Raw genomic sequence first — 17886 nt, forward strand, 5'->3', positions numbered from 1 at the left:
GTTCTACTTATAAAATGGGGATAAATGACCATCCCCAGACTTGTAAGGATGTTTGGGGTTAGAGGAAATGTGTATAAAGTTCTGGATAGATAAAGTCGCTTTAGTCGTTTCTGACTCTTTGCAACCCTTTGGTCTGTACCCGCTGGGCTCCTCTGTCCATGGGATTCTCCAGATAAGAATACTGAGTGGATGGGCATGCCCTCCTCCAGGGGATCTTCCCAATCCAGGGATCCAGCCCTTGTCTCTTACATCCCCGGCATTGGCAGCGGCTACACCCCCTGCTGCACGCTGCTTCCCTTGTCACATGGCCATCTTCTTCTTGTGTCTGTGTATTCAGATGGCATTCTCCCTTCTGAGTATGTCTGTCTCTGTGTCTCCTCCTTTTATAAGGCTATCAATCATATTGGATGAAAGGGCCACTCTACTCCAGTAGAACCTCAGCTTACATCTTAATTACACCTGCAAAGACCTTGTTTCCAAACAAGGTCACATTCACAAGAACCATCTCCAGGAGATCTTCCTGGAGAAGGGAATAGCTCCCCACACCAGTATTCTGGCCTGGAGAATTCTGTGGACAGAGGAGCCTGGTGGGCTACAGTCCATGGGGTCACCAAGAGTCAGACATGACTGAGTGACTAATACTTTCATGGGAACCAGGCATTAGGATTTCATATCTTTTTAGCAGACACAAATTATCCCACAGCAGTGACCCACAGCAATTATCCCACAGCATTTCATTTAACCCTCGTAGTGTCTCTTCTTTTATCAAACAGAGACACGTCCGCCTCACCTGTCTCCCAGGGCTGTTTGGGAGGTCATGTGCATGCTGTGGGGATGCTTCTGTAAAGCAGAGGCACTTGATAACTGCTCGGTATTTTGTCTTCAGCCTGGAAGGGATGTGATAAGGTCAGAGAGGATGATTGTCAAGCATGTGCATTCCTCCGGAGCTATCATAAAAATAAAGCTTGTAGTATTTATTATTAATAACCTGCACACTGGAATCCTTTGACACTCTTCTCATTTTGACTTCTGACCACCCGCTGCAGTTCCTGCCCATACTGAAAGCATGCCCACGCATTCCTTCCTAAATGGCAAATGACTATTTTGTTTCCCTTTCTTCTCCCACTACACCCCCGCTGCCCCCCCACCACACACACACACACAAAATACCAGAGGGAGCTGTTTCCTTGTGTTTAAGACCTATTTGTTGCTGAGGATTTAACAAACTACACACCCATGTGACCTCAGAGGTGGTTTGTTTCACAAGAGGGCCCAGATTTCTTGGTGTTTCAAACCCCACTGCCCCATTCTCTTGACTGCACCCTCCTCAACTCCCATAGATTTTCATTTATTCTATTTAACGCCATTTCATTCAGTTTCCCCTGCTTTTCTTGAACCCTCTCATCCATCTCCATATTTCTCCCACATTTCTCTTTTATCCTTCCCTTTCTTCCTTCTTTGCTTCTGCTTCCTTTCCAAAGCATTCTCTCTCCTACTCCCATCCAGTCCTTGTCTTTATCAGCTTGGATGTGATCCTTGGCTAACCTCGGCTTTATTTTCCTTCTAGCGCGCGTGTGTGCTCAGTTGCTGCAGTTGTGTCCAACTCTTTGCGACCCTATGGACTGTAGCCCACCAGGCTCCTCTGTCCAAGAGATTCTCCAGGCAAGAATACTGGAGTGGGTTGCTATTTCCTACTCCAGGGGATCTTCCTGACCCAAGGATCCTGCATTGCAGGCAGACTCTTTACCCACTGAGCCATCTGGGAAGCTCATTTTCCTTCTAGAGACCCCTCCAGTTGCCCATAATACACTCTGTCACTCTCCCATGACAGTTTATAATCAGTTTTATGAGCCTTAAAACTGTTCCATCCTCTTACTCCCAAAAGATGGTGACTGATGCTGAATTGAATCCACAGGAGTTCGCAGGTGAGGCTGCTCCTGCATGGACAGCAGCTTCCTGATGTCCCTGTTGGTTTTGGCTTGTGAGTTGGTTTGTGCTGCTGTGATTCTAGGCCACACATCTGGGGAAGAGGGCCGAGCAAAGGCTTCCAGCCCCTGGACAGCAGGACCCCCAACACAGCCCTGTGGATGGGAGAGAGAAGGGAGAAGACACTCTGTCGTGTGATGTCTTTGAAAATTTGAACTTCTTTTATAAACCAATTATTTACAAAAGGATGAGAAGATTCTCCATTAATTCATCCAACAATTCATTTTTGAGCTCCTGTTAGGGGCCAGGCATTGTATTGAGTGCTAGGAGTCTAGTGTCAGGTAAAGCCATCTCTTAAAACCAGAAGATCTTAGTGGTCAGGACACAGTGGGTGAAGGAGAATGGGACGAATTGGGAGCATAGCACTGAAACATATACATTACCATATGTAAAGCAGATAGTCAGTGGGAATTTGCTATATGATGTAGGGAGCTCAAACCCAGTGCTTTGTGACAACCTAGAGGGGTGGGATGGGGTAGGAAGTGGGAGGGAGGTTCAAGAGAGAAGGGACATATGTTTACCTGTGGCTGATTCACGTTGTTGTATGGCAGAAACCAATACAGTATTGTAAAGTAACTATTATCCAATTAAAAATAAAATTTAAAAAGCATTTTTAAAAAAAGACACAGATAGATGGAGAAATGGAGTGTGATGAGAGGCTGTGCTGAGCACTGAAGTGAAGTGAAGTGAGGTTGCTCAGTCGTGTCCAACTCTTGTGACCTCATGAACTGTAGCCCACCAGGCTTCTCCATCCAGGGGATTTTCCAGGCAAGAGTACCAGAGTGGGTTGCCATTCCCTTCTCCAGGGGATCTTCCCACCCCAGGGATCCAACCCAGATCTCCTGCATTGCAGGCAGATGCTTTACCCTCTGAGCCACCAGGGAAGTGCAGCTACTGCTGAGCACTAGCCTGGACTCTCACCTGACCTACATGGTAGGAGGTGGATGGAAGGGTCTCCTGTGAGGCAATGTCCTTGAGTGGACATTTGAAGGGCTTAGCTGTTGGAAGCTGTGGGAGAAAAAGGGTGAGGGGCAGAGGGCACGGGCCTCCAGGATGAGGAAACCACCAATGAAAAGGCCTTTAGGGCAGGTAGACCTTGGGGATTTCGAAGACCTGAAGACCAGGGGTCCAGCGAGCAGGGGTACGTGAAGGCCGGATGGGCTGTATCAGCTGAGAGGTGGGGGCAGAGGCCATCGTCATTCTGGAAAAAGAGGAATGTTGGAGAATACAAAGCAAGGCAAAATGATCCGCGTCATCCTACTTTTACACATTTGGAACTTTTTTTGAGCTGGAATATACACACAGTGAGGTGCATGAAGGGTACATAAGTGTGTGTCTCATTTAATTTTTACATGAATGGACTGGGCTTACAAACTTGTGATTTTATTCTGAATGAAACCTCATACCACAAACATTTTACACTGTTAAAAGGGCGTCAAGAATTTGATGCTAAAGATGAAATCCCGCTCCCTTGTTGGGTGTTTTCCACTTCCTCTGTTTGTCTGCATGTCTCTCATGTCAGCGTTTGTCTTGTGGACCATGCACTGAACATTACTCTACGTAACCGGTGGTGGGTATTTGGTTATCTTCGTAACGATGCCACAGGTAAAAAGGGTATGAATGCAGGTGAAGCTCTTGAGACATGGTGGAAGATGGCAGAAAGTTGTGGAGTGGGCGGCATCCTTGAGCCCCCTCCACATGACCGTCTTCTCCTCTGTCTCGATCTCTCACAAGGGGATCCGGCTGCTGATGCTTTGTTCCCCTACATCTGAGTCTGAACAAAGTAAAATCCTCAAGTCAGGGAACGTGGGTGAGTGTTTGAAGTGACAGAGAGGACCCTCATTTCCTTTGAGGTGGGAAACCCTGACCCCCCCAAGGCCATGGGCCCCATGTAGAGATGGGGCTGATCCCAGGAATAATGTGGGGAGACCCCACTTGCTCCCCACCCCATCTGCCTGGTTCCACTAAGAGGTTTCTAAGCTCTAGGAAAGGATAAACCTCCCGTTAGCCTCAACTTGGCTTTTCATCCCCATTGGATCTTATTTCCCATAAGGTATAGATATTCAGGATTTGTTTCTTGAATCAATGAAGAAAGATGTTTCTTAAAGTGATACTGTCTAGCAATCTCCTTGTGCGTGTGCATGCATGTGAGTGTGTATAGGGGACAGAGGGTAACTTGATCACCACAGAGAAGATGAAATCCTGTTGGCCTCTCTGCACCGACTTTCTCTCATAGCAGCAACTCCTTGCAGAGTTTCTGGGCTTCTCCAGCTGTTTAAAATGGCTGACCTCCTGTTTACTTCCTTGTTTGTGTGTCTGAGCAAAAGGGAAAATTCAAAGGGAGGTGTTTTGCTCTCTCCCTGAACTAGAATGCTGAGCAGGGAAGCGCTTCCATTCGCGTTACTAATGGCGCTCGCCCTCTGCAGACTGGCCCCGAGCCCAGGTTTATGGAAATTCACTTCAGACAAATACATTCTGCCACTTTCTCTCTTGGGAACAGACATGGCAGAATCCCAGTGGGTCACTCCATCTGTCCCCTGGAGCCTGGATTACTTCCTACCTCATTCCACAACAGCTTTTTCCACAGGACTTTTAAATAAACCATAAAATAAAAATATGCCAGCAAGTGGAGAAGGAGACTACTGGTTGAACAGGCTCATGGATTCATAAACCTTGGAGAAAAACAAAGAAAATAATATAAAAGCCAAAAAAAAAAAAAGAACAAACTTCTATTTCTTTTGTCTCTCTTTCTCCCAGCACAAGGCAGACCAAATCTTGTGCTCAGTCACTTCAGTCATGTCCAACTCTTTGCGACCTCATGGACTGTAGCCCGCCAGGTTCCTCTGTCCACGGGATTCTCCATGCAGGAAGTGGGTGGCCATGCCCTCCTCCAGGGGATCTTCCTGACCCAGGGATCGAACCTGTGTCTCTTCAGTCTCCCGCATTGGCAGGAGGGTTCTTTACCACTAGCGCCCCATTTCCCTCTTTCTCCCAGCACAAGGCAGGCCCAAACGTCAGTCATCCCAAATAACAGTGGATTCCATGTGGGTTTTCTGCTCCCAGGCCTGAGGGATGAGCCAGAGGTCTGCCCCAGGGAGGGGGGTCTGGGATGAGATGGAGCTTTGAGGGAGCCCCCAGAGTATCACTGAACCTCAGAGACAGAGGGAGTAGTAATGGGAGTGGCCACAGAAAGAAGAGGAAATTTGCAGAGAGGTTCATTCAAAGGGAAGATCCAGTCTTAGGATATCAAGAGTGGTGGCCACGAAAGCCCAAGAATTATAGTTTTGTCCAGGTATATGCCTGCGAATGGGATGGCTGGATCATATGGTAACTATTTTGAGTTTTCTGAGGAGCTTCCACGCTGTTTTCTTTTTTTTTAATTTATTTTTAATTGGAGGATAATTGCTTTACAGTGTTGTGTTGGTTTCTGCCATATGACAGTGTGTATCAGCCATAAGTAGATAAATATCCCCTCCCTCTTGCACCACCCCACCCCCCACCCCCATCCCACTCTTCTAGGTCATCACGGAACACAGAGCTGAGCTCCCTGTGCTACACAGCAGCGGTCCACTCGCTATGTTTTGCATATGGTAATGTATATGTTTCAGTGCTATGCTCTCAGTTCATCCCACCCTGTCCTTCCCTCACTGGGTCCACAAGTTGGTTCTCTACGTCTGCTCAGGCAGTTTTCCATAGTAGCTGCACCACCTTACGTTCTCACCAACAGGGTAGGATGGTTCCCTTTTCTCCATACTCTCTCTGTATGTGCTTAGTCGCTCAAGTCATGTCCGACTCTTTGCAACCCCATGGACTATAGCCCTCCAGGCTCCTCTGTCCATGGAATTCTCCAGGCGAGAATATTGGAGTGGGTTGCCATGCCTTCCTCCAGGGAATCTTCCCAAACCAGGGGTTAAACCCAGGTCCCCTGCATTGCAGGCAGATTCTTTACCATCTGAGCCACCAGGGAAGCCCTATCTGTAGAGATATTTGTTATTTGTAGACTTTTTTGAGGTTGGCTGTTCTGACCCCTGTGAGGTGGTTATCACATGGTAGTTTTGATTTGCATTTCTCTAATAATTAGTGTTGTTGAGCATCTTTTCACATGCATACTGGCCATCTGTATACCATCTGTATGTCTGTTGACTTCTTCTGCCCAGTTTTTGATTGGGTTTTTTGTTTTTTGTGGTTGTTATTGAGTTGTATGAACTGTTTGTATATTTTGGAGATTAAGCCCTTGTCAGTCCCATCAATTGCAAAATTAGTACAATATTGAATCAATAAGTCAACTATGTTTCAATTAAAAAAAAAAGAGACCCCAAGAAAAGGGAGCAAGGATCCAGGATTTCCACTGGCTCACAGTGTGATACCACAGAGTGACGGATATGTAGAAGCTGGGAGAGGTACAGGCAACTGGATGTGACTAAACCAGGCTTGTGTTCCAGGTGAGCAACTCTGAAACTTCGAGAAATGGGATGGAAAGGTATAGCACATGACCTCTGCCCTCAAGGAGCTTTTAATCCAGTTAAGGAGACTGGTAAATGCAAGTGTTCACCGGAAAATAGCGTGTGATAAGGTCTCCTTGGGTGGGTAATGGATGGGAAATTCCTTTTGTTCCTTCAGCACAAGGAGAAACTAGCTCAGGCTGAAATAGTAGAGGCGGATTTCCGGGAAAGAGAAGGTATGCTGAGTCTTGGGGGGTGAATGAGATTTGGAGACCAAGGAAGGGCAAGGCGTTTCAGACTGTGCTCAGAAACATTTGCTTGGGAGTTGATTGTGGGAAAGTGGTAGTCGCTCAGTCATGTCTGACTCTTTGTGACCCCCATGGACTGTATCCCACCAGGTTTCTCTGTCTGTGGAATTTTCCAGGCAAGAATACTGGAGTGGGTTGCCATTTCCTTCTCCAGGGGATCTTTCCGACCCCGGAATCAAACCTGGGTCTCCTGCATTGCAGGAGAATTCTTCACCATCTGAGCCACTAGAGAAGCCATATATATATATAAGAGTCTTTTTAAAAGATTGTGGACCATTTATTACAGCCTTTGTGGAATTTGTTGCAGTATTGCTTCTGTTTAATGTTTTGGTTTTTTGGCTATAGGGCATATGGGAACTTAGCTCCCCAACCAGGAATCAAACCCACACCCCTGAACTGGAAGGCAAAGTCTTAACCACTGGACCACCAGGGTGCATGAGACCAGAACACTCCAGGTCTGAAGGCTGTGACCCTTGGTGTGCATCTCCACATTAGAGGTAGTCTTGCCAATGGGACCAGAACACGCAGTGTCCACTGACTGAAGCCACCTCAGCCCATTTGCCCAACCAGCGTCCCCCCACCCACCTCCCTCCTGAAGCCTGTCCCCCTACCCACCAGATCCCATCTCCTCTTGACTCCTTATGACATTGCCCTGCCAGGTCTCTACTTCTCTCATCTTTCTTTCTCTCTTTTCCATCCATCTCAGCAGCATACAAGTATCTGTTACTCTCCTCATTTTCAAAACATCTCCTCGGAGCTTCCCTGGAAGTCCAGCGGTTAAGACTCTGTGCTTTCACTACAGGGGGTGCAGGTTCAATCCCTAGTCAGGGAACTAAGATCCCACCTGTCACATGGTGTGGCCAAAGTAAATTAAATGACTAGGCAAGTTGTTAGTTATATCTCTCTTTGCAACCTCATAGGCTGTAGCCCGCCAGTCTCCTCTGTCTGTGGAATTCTCTAGGCAAGAACACTGAAGTGAGTAGCCATTCCCTTGTCCCAGAGATAGTGAAGGACAGGGAAGCCTTGTGTGCTGCAGTCCATGGGGTCGCAAAGAGTCAGGCATGATTGAGTGATTGAATAGCAACAAATGCAGTTGTTAAAACCAACCAAACAAAAACATCTCCTTTTGACCCCATTTTCTTCCTGCCGATGAGTCCTCCGTATCTTTTCTCCTTTTAGCAGCAATGCTCAGAAGAGCTGTCCTCTTCCTCTCCTTCCTCTCTCTCCCAACTCACTCTAATCGGGGTTTCACCACCTGTGAGGTGCTCTATAACTTAGGTGACCCTTTGGAGAAATCCCAGCTGAGATCCGGGGGACCAAGGCCATTGGATGCAGGCTGCCCCTGGGCACGGGATGGAAGCTCCAGCGAGATGGCTGTTCCTGTCACCTCCAGGAGAGCACCCAGCTGGGAGCTCTCAGCACCTGGCACCCCTACAAGTTGGGGAAATGCAGGCTTGGTCCTGAAGGTGAGCTGGGTGGCACACCTCTCAGTCCATCACAGGGCTGCTTCCTGTTTTCCACCTGACTCTAGAGATGGGGGATTGACCCCTTTGCTCAGCAGGGAGACTGGGAACCTCCAGCTGTGCCACCGAATTCCTCCCATGGGCCAACATGTAGTTATGCATAAACCCACCTCTATGGCGGGGACTTGAACACAGGGAAGAAAACAGCTGTGATGTGTAAAGGACCCGCCCTCCTCCCATTTTATTCCTTATTGAGTGGCTATGAGGAACAGCTCAGGTCCACACCACAGCTCATGGGAAGCCTGGAGTGGGGTCCCTATGGTGAGCTTTGCTCCTTTCCAGTGTTTTTGAGAGGAAGCCCAGGACTGTGAACACTCAGGAGCGGTACTTCCATTACGGCCTCACAGTGTTAAAAATGGTGCTTAATCCACAATTCTTGACTGAAAAGCAGCATTTAAATGGGATTTCTGTGGACTTCTGTGGGTCAAAGGGGGCTTCCCAGGTGGTGCTAGTGGTAAAGAACCTGCCTGCCAATGCAGGAGATGAAAGAGACTCAAGTTTGATCCCTGGGTTGGGAAGATCCCCTGGAGGAGAAGATGGCAACCTACTCCAGTATTCTTGCCTGGAGAATCCCTTGGACAGAGGAGCCTGGTGGGCTATGGTCCATGGAGTTACAAAGAGTTGGATATGACTAAAGTGACTTAGCACGCACATGACCCTAAGAGGGGTGCATCATCACCTCTCTCAGCATCATCCCTGGTGCCCGAAGTGGCTAACCACTATTTAAGCTGATTACCTTTACAACCTCAAAGATGCCAGTCTGCACTTGCAGACAGGACTCCTGACATTCAAAGTGCTCTTGGACGTGTCGGCTCACGTGACAATCCCTGGACCTCCTTGCCCTCCCTGGCAACCTGTCACTTGATTTCACTCAGGCGTTTACTCTTCCGGGCCATTTTCTCTGAGTGACTACGTATGTACATCTCTGGAATTTGAACTGAATTTGCGAAAATTTAATCTGATAGACTAGATCATTATCAGAGACCGTCCACGCTGAAGATTCCACATATGCCCGGGACAGGGTACCGGCTGCCCTGAAACAGTCCCAGGGTGCCTCACACTTCTGCATCCTCCCCAGTAGTCGCTTTGTATGAGTCTTCAGATACATGTCCCCACGTCCCAGGTCTGGGGTTTGAGAATTTGTCTTGCTATTTCCATATGTTTCTTTTTCATAATTTAATGTCTCCTTGGATACCAGCAGATGCTTCCCCTTCTGGATTCTGCATATTTGATGGACAGGTCACCACCCCACTTTATATATTGGGTGATGAGAATTACTGTTTGCTTTCACTTGCTCCTTTCTGCCATTTAAATGTTATTCCATCTCTTTGTGATTTTAATAATTAACATGAGTAAATTATGCCTGTGAGTGTATAACCTTGATGGATTCAGACAGGATGGAAGGGTCTTGATGTGGCCCATATTTGCAACTGCTTGCAGCCGGAAAACCCCGGCCCCATCATTTCAGGGTCATTGTGATGTGTCATGTGAATTGCAAAAAGTAAATCCGTCCATTACATCCGTCTTGATTGTACCTGCATAGAGGTTGTCAAAGTCAGACCCTTATTTTCAAATGAAAAAGACAAGGAGTTAAAAATACAGTAGAAACCTTTGGTGATGCTGATTTTAGCTGGCAGGACTAACCTCTATGTTAGAAGCAGACTGTACTGCATCCTATTTCTTATTGCAGTAGGTAATAGTTCTGTTCCAGGGGAAAGAATCTGATTCCAGGGGTCTGTCTGCTAGTTTCTCTTAAGGAAGCCACAGGAAATGAACCTCCTGTTACTAGGTATAATTCTTGATTGTTGGAGGCTGTGGTTCTTGGAGTATATTTAGGAATCCATGGTTATTGTAGTTTATTTAGATATGGTGATGAGTCTGGTAGAACTTAATATAGGCTGCTATACTAATTAGGAGGTAGGAGGTGGTCTCACAGGGAGAGATCGTTCTTGGGGAAGAGAGCAGATTCTTAGACATAAAACAGAGAGGCCAAGCCTCAGGTGAGCCACAGAAGGAGGCATATCTCTAGGCTTCAAGCCTAGAGGAGGTCAGATGGGAGCAGCCATGAGGAAGGAGCCAGGAGCTGACAGCCCAGGGACAAAGGCAAGGTCACCTTGAAATTGTGCCAGTCCTCTGGACACCTACCTTTAATCTCTGTCAGCCGAAGCATCTTCTATTTTATATTTGTAATACTCTCAGCCTTTATCTCCTCTTGTACTTCCTTAATGCTTGGTAAAACCTTTTAAATGCTTCCACCAGCATTTCTCCTGTCTTTTCTGTAGGAACTGTGTTTAAGGGTAACCATATAGACCCAGATGATTAGGGAATGTTACATTTTCGAAGAGAAAGCCAGCCAAAAAGAAGAAGAAAGAATCTTAAAAATAATTTTGTGAATCCCAATGAAATTATTGATTTAGGCAAGTGTCATTAATTAGTATGAAAATCACTGGATAGGTAGCTATTAGGGAAAAGGATATTTTGTATACTGCCAAAATTACACTGACCCATGGATTACTTTCTTACCTCAAGAGGAAAGCATAATTGTATAATATAAGGAAAAGAGGATCAGCACCTTCATCTGGTGACCAGTCATAACAGCTCTAATGGTGTAACAGCCTGATGTTTGGTGTCTTTTGATGTAATTGAACACAACTACATCTCACTCACAGAGTTTAACATTAACCCATGAAACCTGAGATAGAAATGTCAGTTTCTAGGAAACCCAGGGGATAGAGGAACAAGTTAAGCGTCAGCAGAAGGAAGTAATTACATAAGTCCAGAGGCTGAGACATTCTGTAGGACCACCGGCCTAGTATGAGTCTATCGGGGAAACTTACCAAGTTTAAAAATATTTAAAGGACACAGCAATCAGATGTTGTCATCCTAGATTGGATTATCTGGTCTGGTTTGAAGAAAGAAGTTGTAAGAAAATTTAGGAGGAAATTTGAATATGGTAAAAAGTATTAGTTGATAACAAAAACTTACTGAAATGAAAAAGAAGAAATCATTGGCTGGAAAAACAAAAAGCTTCAGGACAACATGGACTGTAAAAACCTCACACTGTTAACTATAGATGTGATGTACACATATATATTGGAACGAGAGTCAGAAAGAGAATACTCCATGTGTGATATTTTGATTTTTAGTTTTTACTTGTACATATTTTGTAATTTTCTATAATGTATGGAAGGCTGGTTTTGCTATTTTAAGAGATCACCATAAATAAAACGTATCAAAAAGAAATTAAGATTTCATTTTGTGTTAAGATCTGTTGATTCTTTTGGAATGCAAATGTATTTTACATTTTGTATTTTGGAGTAGATTTAGAGAAGAATTACAAAGACAGTACTGAGCATTCCTGCACATCCTTTCTCGTTTCCCCTACTGTCATCATCACGTATGACTGTGGTTGGTTTGTCAAAACTAAGAAGTGGGCAGTGGTACATTGTATTACCTAAACTCCAGACGAGATTCAGATTTTACCATTTCTTCCACCAAAGCACTTTTGTGGTCCAGGAAGCACACTGCATTTAGTCATCGTGTGTGTTTGCTCTTTTCTGGTCTGGGCCAGTTTTTCCTTGCTTTTCATGACTTGGACAGTTTTGAAGAATATTGCTCAGGTGTTTTGTACCATGTCCCTCATTCTGGTTTTGTCTGATATGTTTCCAATAGTTAGACCAGGGTCATGGGCTTTGGGGGAAGGATTCCCCGGAGATGAGGTGCCTGCCTTAGAGTCTATGTTATATGAGGGGCTGCCTGCCATCAACATGGCTTATCACTGGTGACGTTAACCTTGATCACTTGGTCTTGCCACTGTTTCTTACTTTTCTTAAAAGTAAATTTAAAAAGTAAATACTCTATCCTCTGGAAGTGAGTCACTGAGTTCAGCTCACATGTTTTTGATTTTCACAAAATGCTGCTCTGTACTGACCCCCGCCTTCCCCCATTCACCCCCACCCTGCCCCCACCGCCAAATAACTGAGGGCACTAATTAACTTTAACTGTGCTACAGGGCGCTTATTGTCGTCCCCTTTTGAAAGAGCATTGTCAGACAATAACACACACTAGGGGCATGGCATGAGTGGAACTGGTAATGAAATGTGGGAACCCTAAGAGAAAGCGATCCTCAGGGGCAAAGATAGGGTCCCTTGGTCAGCCACTGCTCCTCCACATTTGGCCAACCTCTTCTTCTTACAGTCAACTTGAGAAAATTCTGGGCTTCAAATGATCAGAGGGTTCAGTTCAGTTGCTCAGTCGTGTCCTACTCTTTGTGACCCCATGAATCGCAGCACGCCAGGCCTCCCTGTCCATCACCAACCCCCGGAGTCTACTCAAACTCATGTCCATTGAGTCGGTGATGCAATCCCACCATGTCATCCTTTGTCGTCCCCTTCTCCTCCTGCCTTCAATCTTTCCCAGCATCAGGGTCTTTTCCAATGAGTCAGCTCTTCACATCAGGTGGCCAAAGTATTGGAGTTTCAGCTTCAACATCAGTCCTTCCAGTGAAAATTCAGGGCTGATTTCTTTTAGGATGGAGCGGTTGGATCTCCTTGTAGTCCAAAGGGCTCTCAAGAGTCTTCTCCAACACCACAGTTCAAAAGCATCAATTCTTCGGTGCTCAGCTTTCTTTATAGTCCAACTCTCACATCCATACATGATTACTGGAAAAACCATAGCCTTAACCAGACAGACCTTTTTTGGCAAAGTAATGTCTCTGCTTTTTAATATGCTGTCTAGGTTGGTCATAACTTTTCTTCCAAAGAGCAAGTGTCTTTTAATTTTATGGCTGTAGTCACCATCTGCAGTGATTTTGGAGCCCCCCAAAATAAAGTTTGCCGCCATTTCCACTGTTTCTCCATCTATTTGCCATGAAGTGATGTGACCGGATGCCATGATCTTTTTTTTCTGAATGTTGAGCTTTAAGCCATTGTACATTTAAGCCATTGTACATTGAGCTTTAAGCCATAATGTACATTCTGCTGTACATTTCTTATAACTGGAAATTTGTACACCTTCTTGATTATGAGTGTCACTCTAAGAAATGAAGGTTTCAGTTCAGGCTAACAGTGAATATGTTCTTGGGAGTTTTTTCTTTTTTTAATCAAATTGGGGGATTGTCTAGGTATATGTTTCTACCTGAAAATTCTTTTACCTTTGGAGAAGTTGGAAAAGGATATATATTTACAGAGTTTTACATTGGCTATCTTTTTCTGAGGCTTCCCTAGTGACTCAGTGGTAAAGAGCCTGCCAATACAGGAGATGTGGATTCGATCCCTGGGTGGGGAAGATCCCCTGGAGAAGGAAATGGCAACCCACTCCAGTATTCCTGCCTGGAGAATCCCATGGACAGAGGAACCTGGTGGGCTACATTCCATGGGGTTGCGAAGAGTCAGACACAACTTAACAACTAGACAACAACAGCAACAATCTTCTTCTACCCATGAATTCTTACTACTCTAGGTGTAGACTAAGAAGTTACTTAGCACTCTGCCCCCTACCCATAAATGTAAATTTGAAGACAAATTGTTGTATTTTTAAAAATGCATATTTCAATGACAAAATTTTTAGGCCTAGATGTATATTTTGGAAACTGATTAAAGTCTTCATGCATTTGTATTGGTCACCCCAACAGCCTGAAATTGATCATAGTTCTGTAATGGTTAGTGAGGTGGGACATCAGAAAGTGAATTATGTCAATATCTGTTGGCTGTGCACAAAAATCTGGACATACAAAGTATCTGAATGTTTTGGATTGATAGCAAAAGACTTGGAATAACTGAATATCCCAATTATATTCTTGTGTGTGTGTGAGAGAGAGAGAGAGGGAGAGACAGAAGACCTTTCTAAGGAAGTTGAAGCAGAGACTTCACTTGCCTGATACTCAATTGTAGGAACCTTTCTACCCCTTTAAAAAATGATACTCCACGCTCTTTTCTTTGTCGTATATAAACTTGGTGGGTTTCATAGCAAAATTTTGTAGGTTGCTAATGTTTCCACCTTCCTACCTGGAATACACATTTACCAAATGTCCTATTCATATATGCCCATTGCTTCTAGTAAAAAATCCAGCTATTTGTCTTTGCTGTCATGTGTGCACGTGTGTGTGTGTGTTTATTTAGGGAAGGATTCTATGCCCTTCTACAAGCAAATATTAATTGATAGCATTTATCATCCTGCTCCCTAAGATAATTATTCACATAAATTGTAATCATCCGCAGCTATATTCAATCATTGCATTGTAAGTGAAGTTGTCTCAGTGTGCTAATCTCATTGTATTTTAGAGGCAGGATATCATCTCTGAAAAGAGACTTATACCTTCCTGTCTGTCTGAAAATTCTGGACTCAGATACTTACCTAGAAGGAATCAGACCTGTAACTGAGTATTTCAGAGGCTAATACTGTGGATGCTGAGGCCCCAGTGACAGGTACATCACTGTCTCCTTACTCTTATCCCCTGTAGCACAATATGGTCCACACCTTACCTGTGTGCACAGCATTATTTCTTTTGTATGCTTGCTTCACTTTCTCATAATAGTACAGTGAGTGAGGTAAGGTGAACAGAAGTGTTCTGGACCCCACAAGTCAAGGCAAGGGTAGCATCCACGTGGCTGTGATCTTTTCATGTAATTCAATGATGTGCCCTGGCATGCCCACTGCTCCCCATCAGAGTCTTGTATGTGGCTTCTCCTGATTTTCCTCTGTGGCCTTGTTCACACCTCTTAAATTCTTCTAGATCCTTAATCCACATAAAAGACAATTTCAGCCCTCCATTCTGAATAGGAGGGCTTCCCTGGTGGCTCAGTGGTAAAGAACCCACCTGCCAATGCAGGAGATGCAGATCCAATCCCTGAGTCAGGAAGATCCCCTGAAGAAGGAAATGGCAACCTATTCCAGTATTCTTGCCTGGGAAATCCCATGGACAGAGAAGCCTGGTGGGCTACCTTCATGAAGTTACAAAGAGCTGGACATGACTGAGCGACTGAACAACAGCAACAAATTCTGAATAGCGACGTAGATTCTTTCCCTGAAGTTGTTGGGGAGGTAATTTTCATTTGATTTTCCTGGGCCACACTTGGTCTGTCAGAGAACTAAGTGCTGTGTGAAATTTTTCCTTCCCAAGAAGGAGCAACTTTCATTTCTTGTATTTCTTCCTTTTCTTTCCTGAGCTTCAAATATTTCTGTCTATAAATTATTATTTTAAAAGGCTATTTCTAAATATTCCCTTACTTCTTTCCATATATCCCTCAAACCTTGCCTTATTAGAGACATATGGGTCTCAAATATATTTAAGTGAATCTAGAAAATGAGGGCCTTAGTAGCAAACATTCCCTACATTGAAAAAAATGTGTGTGAGGGGCTTTCATGTCTTAGGACATTGACAATTCAGTCCCCTCCTTTTTGCCCACAGAAATAATACATTTTCTCTTATAACTGAGAGGAACTAAATGCATTTATACTCTTCTATTCTGTCTTGGCTAGAACCTTTTCCATTTTTAATACAGAGAGTAGGTCTCCAGCATTCATTTATTCATCCTAGATTTAAATCTCCAGCCCTCTTTCCCTGAGTTTGAGGATCAGATACCTCCTGCTATCTAACTGACGTCTAATTGGCATTTCCACACAATGTCTAAGACTTTTCCAAACTTCATGTGCCCCAAAAGAATTTAATTCTCCTCCCCTAAACCAGTCCCTTCCTCTGTCTTACCCATCTCAATAATGGTACCAGCATCTACCAAATTTGCTCAAATTGTGCTGGATTCCTCTCTCCCCAATCCCATACCCAGTCCATCAGAAATCTATTGACTCTAATCTCCAGTTTATCTTGAACCAATTGTCACCCCCCCAAATTCAGGCCACAATGATCCTTTGTTTGATATATTCCAATAGCCCTCTCCATAGGGACACCTGGTCTACTTCCTACCAGTGCTTTTTCTATCATCTGTTCTCTGCGTAGCAGCCAGAGTGACATTTAAAACTGAAATCGTATCACTCCCTCATGTAAAAATGTCTGAAGTCTTCCTATTCTTTAGGTCGATATCCAAATCCTTCATTATGAACCACAAGGCACTGCATGCCTTTGCTGCTGTCTTTCAAACTCCTGTACACCAGGCACCATCCTAGGCATTGGGATTCTAGGAAGAACCAGAGAGTGTCTGCCCTCCTGAAACTGACAATCTGGTGGGACTCTTAAGAGATGGGTCTCAAGATATTTGAGAAACTACCAATTTTTGAATATTACTACATTGTTACAAATCCCCCCATATATTACAGCTTTTGTGCTGGCTGGAACACTCATAAATTCTGTTTTCTGATTTCCCTGGTCCCTGTAAGTGAATGTGTTTCATGTGCCTGATCTGCCAAATTTAACATTTCACTTTTTATTTTATACAAAATACCACTTGCTGAGATCTCTCCTCATCGATCTCACCTGTTACCAGCATTTGCCAATGGCTTACTTTATTAAAGTTTTTTTTTCCCCCACAACAAAGGCACTTTTAAAAAATAATCACTTTATGAGTGTTAATGCCTGTGTAACAAAAAGGGAAAACAGCACTAATACACTGATTTGGGAATGCCAGGTAGCAGACTAGCCTTTCTCACTAAGCTAACAGACTCAGCCCCACCAACAAACCTTATGATGCACACAGTTCAAAATTCAGCAAAGTAGTGAGCTCCTCTGTGCCGCAGAGGAAAAGTCTCCTGGGAAATGCAGAAATTCCAGCAAGATCTGCCAGTGGGAATGCACAGAAGCCCCCTTACTTACCTTCCCTACATTCTGGCACCTTTATCATCATGGTCCTGTCTTCCCAGCCCCATTCCCTTTAGAAACTTGGGAGCTTGGGAAACTCACCTTTCTGCCCCAAGCTCATGTCATTGCTTGGCCGTGATAGGAGGCTGCAGTCCAGCCTTGATTCCTTCCTTACTGCTGATGCCCTCACTTGGCTGGACTTCACACTGGTATTGAACCGTTGCTCTTGGAATGGCTTTTATTTATTTTTATTTAACTTTTATTTTCTATAGAGGTATAGCTAATTAGGGCTTCCCTGGTGGCTCAGTGGTAAAGAATCTGCCTGCAATGCAGGAGACACGGGTTCGATCCTTGGGTTGGGAAGATCCCCTGGAGGAGGTCATGGCAACCCACTCCAGTGCTCTTGTCTGGAGAATTCCGTGGACAGAGGAGCCTGGCGGGCGGGCCACAGTCACACAGAGTTGGATGTGACTGAAACGTCAAAGCAGCAGTATAGCCAATTAACAAACAATGTTGTGATAGTTTTAGGTGAACAGGGAAGGGACTCGGTGGCCTATCCATTCTCCCCCCAACTCCCCTCCCATCTATGTTGTTACGTAACATTAAGCAGAGTTCCACATGCTATTTGTTGTTTATCCATTTTAAATATAGAGTGTGTCCATCCCAAGTGGAATGGCTTATATTTTTAATATGTGGAGGACACTGTTCACTGGTAGCGTTACTCATCTTCCTATATGTGTGGGGTGGTGTTTTGTTTCTCTGTTGTTTTTTTGTTGTTGTTGGTAATTTCCCCCAGCTTTACTGAGATAGAATTGACAAATAAAATTGTAAGATATTTAAAGTGTACAAGATGGTAATACATATATGTTGTGAAAGGA

The 17886-nt window shown here is 44.6% G+C and overlaps 1 protein-coding gene across 5 annotated transcripts in view; it reads left to right on the forward strand.

The window, feature by feature from the left end:
• Positions 1–17886, forward strand: part of TMEM178B (transmembrane protein 178B) — a 412255-nt gene that overhangs the window by 297792 nt on the left and 96577 nt on the right. The window lies entirely within an intron of this gene.

Source organism: Bubalus kerabau, chromosome 8 (genome assembly GCF_029407905.1).
Source record: "Bubalus kerabau isolate K-KA32 ecotype Philippines breed swamp buffalo chromosome 8, PCC_UOA_SB_1v2, whole genome shotgun sequence".
In the NCBI taxonomy this organism is placed as follows: Eukaryota; Metazoa; Chordata; class Mammalia; order Artiodactyla; family Bovidae; genus Bubalus; species Bubalus kerabau.